At 44.4% G+C, this 11,141-nt stretch overlaps 1 non-coding gene across 1 annotated transcript; it reads left to right on the forward strand.

Moving 5' to 3' along the window:
- The first annotated feature begins 7,407 nt into the window (after positions 1-7,407).
- On the forward strand, positions 7,408-7,479 carry TRNAC-GCA. Its single transcript has one exon. It is a non-coding gene; the product is annotated as a tRNA-Cys (tRNA).
- The last annotated feature ends 3,662 nt before the right edge of the window (positions 7,480-11,141 follow it).

Genomic DNA, 11,141 nt, shown 5'->3' on the forward strand with positions numbered 1-11,141 from the left:
CGTGGTGCTGACAACACCAAGTCAAGGGTTAAGACCCCCTTATCAGTCATCTTTAAAAAAAAAAATAATAATAATAATTTGTTCATTTCTATGTAATCAGAGTTTAACATTTTAGATTTTTTATATCCTATAAATTAGAGCCTCATGAGAGAGCATTAAAGATGTCACTTAAATATTTATGATCTTTACTACATTTTTTAAAAATTTGGTAAACCATTGCTTATTTTTTCTCGCCTTATTAAGATAAAATTGACAAATAAAATGATATATATTTACGGGGTAAAATTTGATGCTTTGATATATGTCCACATTATGGAATTTTTATTTTTTTATTTTATTTATTAATTTTTTAAAAAGATGACCAGTAAGGGGATCTTAACCCTTGGCTTAGTGTTGTCAGCACCACACTCAGCCAGTGAGCAAACCAGCCATCCCTATACAGGATCCAAACCTGTGGCCTTGGTGAACACCGCACTCTCCTGAGTGAGCCAGGGACCAGCCCCTACATTATGAAATTTTTAAATCAAGCTAATTAGTATATTCATTTCACATACTTATTTTTTTGTGGTGAGAACAATTAAGATTTACTCTCAGCAATTTTCAAGTATATGATACATTATTATTAACTATAGTTACCATGCTATACATCCATACTGTTACAAGTGGCAGGATTTCCTTATTTTGCATGGCTAAATAATATTCCATTATGTATATAATATACCACAAGGCAGAGAAAGAGCTCATTTCATATTCTTTATTTCTGCTATGCCTAAGAATTAAAGCTTAATGGTCATAAGTATTTGGTGACTCTGGCAAATATTTATGGGTATTCATATTAAATAAACCCAGTCAGTCATTTGGTCAAGGCACCCAAAATGGAGTCAGGAGGCCACTTCAGCTCGAGCTTCAGGCATGTCTCATCTGAAGACACCCTGAACTTTTGAACTCTTGCAATACATCACATCCAAAGGCACCCTGAACTTTTGAACTTTTCCAATCAATCACAAAGGTCACACCTCCTGGAAGAATAATAGTCAATACATCGTCAACCATCTGTTGACTGTTAATTCACATACCTCCTGTCAAACTGAAAAATTTCTAGCTGAGGACTGTCTTACAGACTGTTATAACCAATCCTTACTGCCAAGACTACTTTAAGACACTAGCACCAATTGTAATGTTTGACAAACAACGTTTGTAACCACCTCCCCTTCCGATTGGTCTTTACTCCTTTATAAGCCCAAACTTCTTGTTTCTCTGGAGCACCTCCCAGAGTAACCTGGAGTGTGTCCAGGGCTGCAGCACTCATATTTTGCTCAAATAAACTCTTTGTTGTTTAAACCATGTCTCAGTTTCTCTCCAGGTCCACAACTGCTTTCAGTATTCACTCAGATACTAAGTTGAAAAGTCCTTCAATCTGGAGAGCTGAGCATTCCAACATGGGATGTAAATGAATTTCTAATACACTCTTAGGCTCTGGGAGGTATTTCATTAGATTCCTTTGTAGCACTTAGATGTGGTTTTAAAATATGCCCAGTAACACACCATTGATGCCTTTCTGTACCATGAATGTAGAGAGCCATCAAGCATAGAGAATAAGCTAAATGCTCAACTGCAGAATTATGTGTGTCACAGAAAGGTCTTCTCGACCAAACAAACAAACAAAAAAGCCATGATATTGAAGCCCTGAAGTGATAGATTCTGGATATTCAAAATATATGTACACCTGAGATATTCCTCTTGAGCCATGCCCCTTATGTCATAGACAGTCTTATCAGCATTTTGAAGAAAAGTTTTTATCTCCTCTTGTAGGAAAAAAATATAACTTTAACATGCATAATTTGCTTCTGTATTTAATGCTTGCTAAAGATGGGAAAACATAACTAACACCATTTTAAGTAAGGCAGGCCCAGACACATTAAATTCCAGGAAGGGAGTAAAACACCACCCGGTTCCAGGAACTGACTGACCAGTTCCTTATCTAAAAGCCACCTGGAAGATAAACGATTGGAAGTGCACTGTCCCTTATCAGGGTACTAGCTCACTAAAGCCCACCAATAAATCCAAAGGTCACCTCTGATAACCTGTAAACAGTAAACAACTCATCCTATTGTGAAAGTCTATCTAAGAAACTGTATAAAAGGCTCTTGTGTTTAAGGCTCGGGGTCACTTTTGTCTTGAATGCTGAGTGACCCCAGCATGCTGGAAATAAACTCCTCTTGCTTGATTGCATTGGTCTCTGTCTCACAGTCTTTGTGAGGTGAGCCATCCTGACGTGTAGGGTTTCTGCATGGTGCACAGATCTTACACTCTCTCATTTCAAAAACTCATGCAAGCACTCTGAACAGCCAATATAGTTTGTGTGAAAATACAGAATTATGTACCCACTCCCCATTTCTTTGACCAGGTTACTAAAACGATGTATGTTTAGTGGCCACCATTCTATCAGTTACGATTTTCAGTATTTCCTTCCACAGTGATGAAGAAACATTTTTTCCCCCAAATGAAGCAGTGGGGTGGATGAGCATTCAGGAGCAAGCTCCTGTGAGCGGTACTGCCCTTCCTCACTGCACACAGCCAGGCGAGGCAGAACTGAGCCCAGCATGCCCTTTCTAACATCTACACGGCTCATCGCATAAACGTTACTCAGATGGAAAGTATCCTCTCCAGGGGCACAGGTTGTCAGTGACAAGCAGAAAGAAGACTTGAGAGGCATGTTCCCTGCATCTGCACCATATACGCCAAAGGCTGATTCAAACTCTGCTCCTCGATAATTTACCCAGAATTAAGCAAAGTATCTGTCAGTCCACACATAGGAGGGTACTTCAAAAAGTTCGTGGACAAATAGCATTAGAAGATAAAACAATACCGGCCAGCCACAAAAATAAATAAATAAATGAATAAAGGTAATACGAATCTTTCCATGAACATTTTGAAGTATCCTCGTATATATGATAGTAATCGCTCTGCCACACTGTACATCTGAAATGCAACAACCAACAGTTTGCTCTGTTTTTCTCTCTCAACTTAATATCTGTCATTAACTTCACACCTGATTTACTATCTTCTAGTGAAAAAAGTGTGATTGGTAGTAAAGTTTGCTATTCCTGGAATACAGTAGCATCTACTCTTGGCCCCTTCCAGTCCTTTCTCAGCACTGTAGTCAGAGAAATCTGAGGCTGTTTCTGCCCCAAAGCTCCATGAGATATCACCGGTTACGATAATAAATTCTCCCTTTTTGTTTCTGCTGCCCCCAGGTTGTTTTAGTGACTTGCCATCTGGTTCATGCCTTCGGTGAGATCAATATGCCTTAGCGTGCGTCTATGGGGAGGGAGAGGCTGAGGAAGAGGTGAGAGCTGGGAGGAGGTTTGGGGTGCTGAAGTGGGGAGGGGCTGTGAATGGAAGCAACTGCATACCGGAGGGGTTATCTTTAAGAAAGAAAGCACAGTAGAGCAGAGGGAGAAATGGAGTGTGGATGCGTAAAGACATGGAAACCTTGGAGTGAGAGCTGCGAGGAGGTTTGGGGTGCTGAAGTGGGGAGGGGCTGTGAATGGAAGCAACTGCATACCGGAGGGGTTATCTTTAAGAAGGAAAGCACAGTAGAGCAGAGGGAGAAATGGAGTGTGGATGCGTAAAGACATGGAAACCTTGGGGAATGTGGGGCATGCGGGAGCTGAGGCCAAGCACAAGGTTTAATTTGTTCACTGCTCTATCCCAGCATCTAGCACAGGGTCTGGTGCCTAATAGATACTTGAATGTTAAACAAATGAATGAGGTAACGTCAATAGGCTCTCTTTTCTCTGAGACAGAAGGCAAAGTCAGGTGCTGCTTCTGTGCAAGAGTGAGGATAAAGAGGGAAGGAAGAGGGTGCGTGAGCCTGGAGGCTGCGTGGCATCACTGGAGATCTCTCCCTGCCCTGTTATAACCTTCCATCTGCACTGACTGAACATCCGGGTCCCCCAATAAAGGATCTCCTCCTAGATCAATTCTAGAAAAACATTGGTGACGTTTGCTTTTCTACAAGAACATGGAAAAGAAATAGATGGAAACCAGTTTTTATGAGGCAATACTACATGCCACGTGTGTGACTGCACACTTTAATAATTTCCCACTTAATTCCCATCATGGCTCAGTGAATTAGGTGTTAACATGCTCATCCGGAAATAGACAAGTGAGGTTCAAATAGGTTAAGTGACCTGCTCAAGTACCAGAACTTACTCAGGTTTGACCTCAGGTTTTGCATTCTTGAAACCACACCATGTTCCCTCATTAAAATCTACACGCACAACCCAACCCATTTCTTAGGTGCATCATAGATGCTTCTTATTAGCTCAGTGGGTTTTCACTCTTTCTTCCTTGAGGTCAACTTCTCTTCAAATTCTTGGAGATAACTTCCTGCAGTTTCATTTGCCCTAAAAAGAACAAAAAGGATTCCAGACCCAGATCTGAGATGTACAACTAACATCCAGCCTGGGTTCTAGTAGCAGCATGGCTCTGGCAATCCGCTCCATTTCTTTTGCCAAGTGAGAAGGCCTAGTGGACTCCCAAAGTCTCTACCCACTATAAAGGAAAGTGGCTCTCCCTGCAGGGTCCCCGCCTCAAGCCAGGGGAGTGTGGCATTTGAGGAAAGAGGAAGGAGGTTCTGGTAGGAAAAGAGGCCATGTCATCTAATCAAAAGGTGAAACAATTGATCCCTAGGGCTGCAAGAACAAATGACCACAAATTGGGCAGCTAAGAACAACAGGAATTTATCCTTTCACAGCTCTGGAAGCTAGAAGTCTGAAATCGAGGCATTGATAGGGCCACACTCTCTCTGAAGTCTCTAGGGAACAGTCCTTCCTTGCCACTTCTAGCTGCCGGTGGTTGCCAGTGATCTTTAGCCCTCCTTGTGTTGCAGACCACCACTGCAGTCTCTGCCTCCACCTTCACATGGCATTCTTCCCTGTGTGTGTCTCTGTGTCCCTTCTCCTCTTCTTACAAAGACACTACTCATATTGCATTAGGGCTCACGCTAATCCAGTATGACTCATCTTAACTTGACTATATCTGCAAAGACCTTAATTCTAAATAGGTCACATCCCTGGTTGTCTAGTGGTTAAGAAAAAATAATAATAAATAAGTGAGTAAATAAACAAGTCACTTTCACAGCTTCAGTATATCTTCTTGGGAAACACAATTCACCCATCCCGAAGGCCTGCCCACTCCCTGATGTGCAGAAGCAGTGATGAGTCCTGGATGTGGTGCCAAGAGTTAGAAGGTGCCAATTAAGAGACGTTACTATAGCTCGGGGTAGCATTCAGCTGCAGATCAAAAGGTCCCTGGTTCAAAGTCACTTCTACCTTTTTTACTTTCTATTTTTCTTCACAAAACATGGCTGAAAAAGTAAAAATATGCTGAGATAACATCAGGCAGGAACAAATCTAGCTGTAAAGTTAACAGTAAAGACTATTGCTTCCAGGACACACTGAAGCTCTAAAATGTCATAAGAAACAATCCCCTTCCTTGAGAGACTACTATTACTTTTTTTTTTTTTTTTTTTTTTTTTTTTAGCTTAAAACAACTCAGTTATTCTCTTACAGTTTTAGAGGCCTAAAGTCCAAAATCAGTTTTGCTGGGCCAAAATCAAGGTGTCAACAAGGCCACACTCCAGGGGAAAATGCATTTCTCTGCCTTTTCCAACTTCTAGAGCTGAAACAGCCCACTTTTGCCTTGAGGATCCAAGTCACTTGGACAAAGAGAGTCAGCCTCAACTTCCACCCCATTTGAAAAACTTCAGATAAGGGGTTTCTGGACTCAGCATTCCATATTGATTTTAAGTTTGCAGTGTCCAGGGCAACAGAAGCCTGGCCCATGTGCAGCCCAGACCTGAGCCACGGCCTTGCTTTGCTTTGAGCTGGTAAAAATGCTGCTTCCTGAAATTTCCCCCAGCCTCCACCCTTCCTCCCAATCCTATCTATTCCTTAGTTTGATGCAGCACTCCAGGGTTCTCTGGTGTGCAGTCTCCCTCACTGCAGTGAGTTAGTGAACCTGACTGTTCAGCATAATGCTGAATCTTCCTGTGTGAGAGGAAGAGAGAGAGGACAGAGCCCCACATGATCTGCTCCCAACCACTGTGCTCCCAGCGAGGGTTCTGGGGGCCTCGCCCCACTCAGCCTTCTACTGGGATTTAACTTTTTGTGGTTTGTTTCTCTTTCTCTCAAACACACCCACATCCTCCCTTCTAACCTGTGCCTCTTTCCCTCCCTTTCCTAGGTACTCCTCATGAAGGTGTGCTTGGTATCAGAAGTCCGCAAACAACAGCCCAGGGGCCAAGTCCTACCTGCTTCCTGCTTCTGTAAATAAAGTCTTACCAGCACACACTTGCTCACTTACTTACTGTCTGTGTCTGCTTCCACACAACAGCCGAGCTGAGGAGTTGCCACGTGGACTGTCTGGGCCACGAAGCTAAAACTGCTTACTATCCAGCACTTTACAGAAGATGTTTGCTGACTCTGCTCTGTCTTCACAACTGTTTTGTCAATCCCATTCATTCCTCAATTCAGGGCAGGCTGGCTTCCGCCCCTGTACCAACCTATCTAAACCACCTTCCAATGACAATAATCAGTTGCCAATAAATATCTGTAAACACTTAGACCAATACCTGGCACAGAAGATGCATATGGCAGCCGAGTATGTATCTCCCTCCACCCAAGAAGGCCTCACAGGCACCTCACACTCAGGAAGGCCACACTCTAACTCTTCCCCCTCTCCTGCCATGGCCTCAACCACGCCCCACCTCCTTCCTCCTTCTCCCACCCTATTTCCTTCCCCTTTCCCCTCCCCCCTCCTCCCAACTGCTCTGCAACATCTTAGGATGTAAAAAATATATATATTAATAAATAAATAAACAATAATTTAAAAAACTTTTCCCCCTCTTCCCTCTATGTTCTCTGTGTCAGTGACTGGCACTGCCAACTCTCCAAATCCCCAAGCCAGACACCTGGGAGGGAACCCAGCCCACCCTCCGCTCTCACATCTCACCAGTCACCCGAGGTCTGGGCTGGCCTGTATGCTGCCTGCAGATGGAGTGCGCAGCACTCCTAGCACCAGGAAGAGTGGATTCAGGTACTAAACCTGTTGGAAAGGAGCTGGGTGTACTTGGGAAAAACATTAATCTTGAATCTCTTTTGTCAGATGCTTATGGTGAAAGGCACAAACTGGTGACTCTGAAGGCCCTTCCAGCTATAAATGTCAGTGTCAATACTTTTCCAGAAAGGGAAAGGGAGAGGAATGCGTAAAATTGTAGTAAGGCAGGCTTGGCAGCTTCCAGGAGGCCCAGACTGAATGAATATCTGTAGCAAAATTTTATAGGAATGTTGGGCATGGCTGCACAGGTAAAAGGTATTACTTAGGCCCACACCTACAACAGGGGGTATAGCTCAGGGGTAGAGCATTTGACTGCAGATCAAGAGGTCCCTGGTTCAAATCCAGGTGCCCCCTGCTTTCCTTCAGTTTTGCTCACTGGAGCTGGTGTGGAAGATTCAGCTCCCCTCTCTAATCCTAAATATTAGACTACTGAGCCTCCCTAAATCTGGGGAAAAGTCAGGGGGTAACTTAAAACCCCATCACTGAGCACTGCAGTCCCAGAGTAGTAAGTTTCTTCAATTCTGGCTTTTTATTCACATACCAAGGGTTTTGTTCTACACAGCCTAGTTTAGTTTCACTTTTTCTACATGTTTTCATGACCCCAAATCAGTGGTGTTCTAATAAATGTTTAACCACCAACTTGTAGAGATGATGAGGGTCAGGGAGAGGTATGATTTGTAATAAAGTCTTCCAATTTCACAGTGTAAATAATTCTACCCATGGCCAATTTCAAGGTTCAAATATGAGATTGCTGAAAATGGAGTTGGGAAGATATGCTACCAAGTGACTCTCCACTGGAAGCCAGCTTGGGCACACCACAGTCCCTCATCCATCTCCCCTACAGAGGCATAAGCTCTTTGACTCTGCTCTATCTTCACAATGTTTACTTACATCAGAGCAGTGGCTCTCACCCATCCATTCATCCATGGAATCATTCGTTCATTCAAGAATTATTTGATTCTTACTCAATGCCAGACACAGGAAAGACAGAGCTAAGCAAGAACTGTCTATGGCGAGCAAAACAGTCAAAGGAAGAAATGATGAAGCAATGGTGGAGTGGATTGAATTATGTCCCCCCAAAACTCCCTGCAGCTTGAATTGCGTCCCCCATGTTTTATGTATTAGAAACTTAGCCCCACTGTGACTGTTAAGAGAGTGGAAAATCCTATTACAGTAATTGAAAGGTAGAGCCTTGAAAAAGTGATTGGATTATAGGACCCAGCCATAGTGAATGGATTAATAATGGTGGTCAGGGGTGTGGTTCTGAGGGCTTTCAAAGGAGAGAGTCTGTCTCTCTCTTGCTCTCTCTGCTTTCACCATCTTGCAATGTAAGACCCCAGGGTCACTGTCACCACCACCAGATGGACTTTGGACTTCCTAGCCTCAGAAACTGTAAATAATAATTTTTTTTTTTTTTTTTATAAATCACCCAGTTTCAAGTATTTTGTTACAAGCAACACAAGTGGTAAGGATAACTGAACAAAAGAGGAAAGGATTAGGGATAAAGAGTGTTACTTCATAATGATAAAATAAACAACTCTCCAGAAAAATACTACAATTCTAAATTTGTATGCACATAGCCTCCAAACATATAAAGCAAAAATTGTCACATATACAGGGAGAAATTAACAAATGCATAATCTTGATACGAGATTTTAACACATCTCTTTCAGTAACATATATTTTGAAAAGACAAAAAGATGATAAGCTATAGAAGATACAAATATTGATTTAATAGCTTTAACTAGGCCCTTACAAGCAATGTTAGGATATGCATATTCCTTTGACACAAACATGAAACATTTTCAAACCTTTATTGTATACTTAGCCACAAAGCATGTCTCAGAAAATTCTAAAAAGTCAGCATCACATACTACATTCTCTGACTATAAGGCAAAATTCAAAAACAAAATAATAACTTCCAAAAAAGACTCACATTTGGAAATCAAAAAGTACTTTTAAATAATTCTTTTTTCCATAGATGGAAAAAGAAATCATAATGAAAATCAGAAAAGATGTTGGAAATTGCGGCCATTTTCACATGGAGGAGTGGTCAGCACAATTTCCCTTTGCTGGAAGCTGGCTGATTAATTTGGGAAAACTAGCTGGCTAGTTCCCAAAAGCCAGTTCATAGAATGACCACATAGCCAAATGGTCAGCACAATTTCCCTTTGCTGGAAGCTGGCTGATTCATTTGGGAAAACTAGCTGGCTAGTTCCCAAAAGCCAGTTCATAGAATGACCACATAGCCAAAAGCCAAATAAAAGCTAACCCCCTGAATATCAATTTGCTGAACAACTAACTTCAATTATTTAGAATTTTTTTTAAAAAATGTGTTCTATCTCCACTCCCACCTTTGTTCATGTTCAGAGCCACCAAATAAACTGTTGTGGACAGTTCTGCATCACCACTGTGTACCACAGGTACAGGGGCTGGGGTAGATGCAGCCCCTAAAAAAAGGTGCAACTAACACTTTGGGGATAGGAGGTGGCAGGTTTCTCCATAACTTGGTGAACTGGCCATTCAGCAAATTTGATGCTGGTGAACTGCTTTTGGTGACTGATGACCCGGGCTCTACAAATGGCACAGGAAGCCTGTTCAGGAAGGAAGTCGAGGTGCCAAGACGTTGTGCATAAGATAAAGGTGCGTCTTTTTAGATGAAGATATTCCTTTTTTTAGATTTTAAGTTTAAGGAATTTTAAAGTTTAGGGGTCCTGTGACCGAGGATGGGGTGTGGGAAGATGCTGGGAGAAGGGACCAGCTACTGGGAGGGAGCCAACCGCAGCAAGGGGATGAAATGCCAGGCCTACAGCACAGTCAAGGGACTTACCATGAGGCGCTATGGCCTCTAGGGATCTTTAGATGAGACGCTGAACTCTTTCCCTTTTCTGTGTCCTGAAACTCTTGTGATATCTGCAAATCCTTGTTCAGTAGGCTCCACACACGCCGGTCCTGTATCAAAGGTGTCTCCGAGTATGAAGGTGGAGGCTTTGCCCAGGTGTGGGCTGGGCAGTGACGGAGAGTGGTCCCCCTCACGCCTTTCCTTGGGGGCCAGGCCAACGAGTGTCAGTACCGTATCCCAGAGCTCTGGGAGGTGACCAGCCGCTAAGTCAGCAGAAACCATGGCAGGCTAACGCTGCTACGGAGACCAACACGGGGTGGGGAGGGAGCGGGGGAGAGCCTGGCTGGCTGAAAAATTCCCTTTTCTCAAATATTGCAGAGGGAGAGGGCTGTCTGGGCAGCAGGCGTCCGGGCTGAGGTTCCAAGATCAGGACAGCGTCTCCTCTTCGCGGGACCCCTGCTTCCTCTGCCCCTCCGAGCTTCTGTCTCGCAGAGCAGGTTTAGCCCCATAAGCCCCCCTTCTGTGAGCTGTTCTGACAGTGGGTCCTGATCCGGACAGGGAAACAGGGCTCATCGTGCTCAGCGGGGACCTCCCCCACTCCGCCTCCAGGACCCCACTCTCCAGCCGCGTCCTGCCGGACCAGGCATGCGAATCCCGGAGGCGCAGGGGGAGTCGGAGAACGGAGGGGCGCACGCTTCGTTCATGCATCACCCGTTTATCTGAGGCCTACTACGTGCCAGGAACTACTGGGGTTGCCACAATCAACAAAACAGACCAGCAAGTAGCCACGAAATATAACGACACACAGGTCAGTGCTGTGGCGAGCGAGGCTGTGGGCGGGGTGACAGATGAGGACGCGCCGGGGTCTGGCAGCCGCTCCGGCCCACCCACGCCCGGCCCCGCACGTGCTGCCTGCAGTCCCGGGACCCTCCCACTCCGGGCCGGGTTTACGTGACTGCGGCCTTGGGGAGCGACGGGTCCCTTTTCATCCCATCATCCTGGCACCTGCATAGGATGCATTCAGTAAATGTCAGATGCCAGAAGGAACGAACGGATGCAGGGATGCGCACAGGCGGGCGTGCACACCCGCAAGCCGGACGGGGCGGTTCCGGGCGCCCAGACCCTGCAAGCCGCTTGGGCGGGTCGGGGGCGGAGCGTCGTATAACTTCGTATA

The sequence above is a fragment of the Galeopterus variegatus genome, unplaced genomic scaffold (genome assembly GCF_000696425.1).
Source record: "Galeopterus variegatus unplaced genomic scaffold, G_variegatus-3.0.2 Scaffold6048, whole genome shotgun sequence".
Classification (NCBI taxonomy): domain Eukaryota; kingdom Metazoa; phylum Chordata; class Mammalia; order Dermoptera; family Cynocephalidae; genus Galeopterus; species Galeopterus variegatus.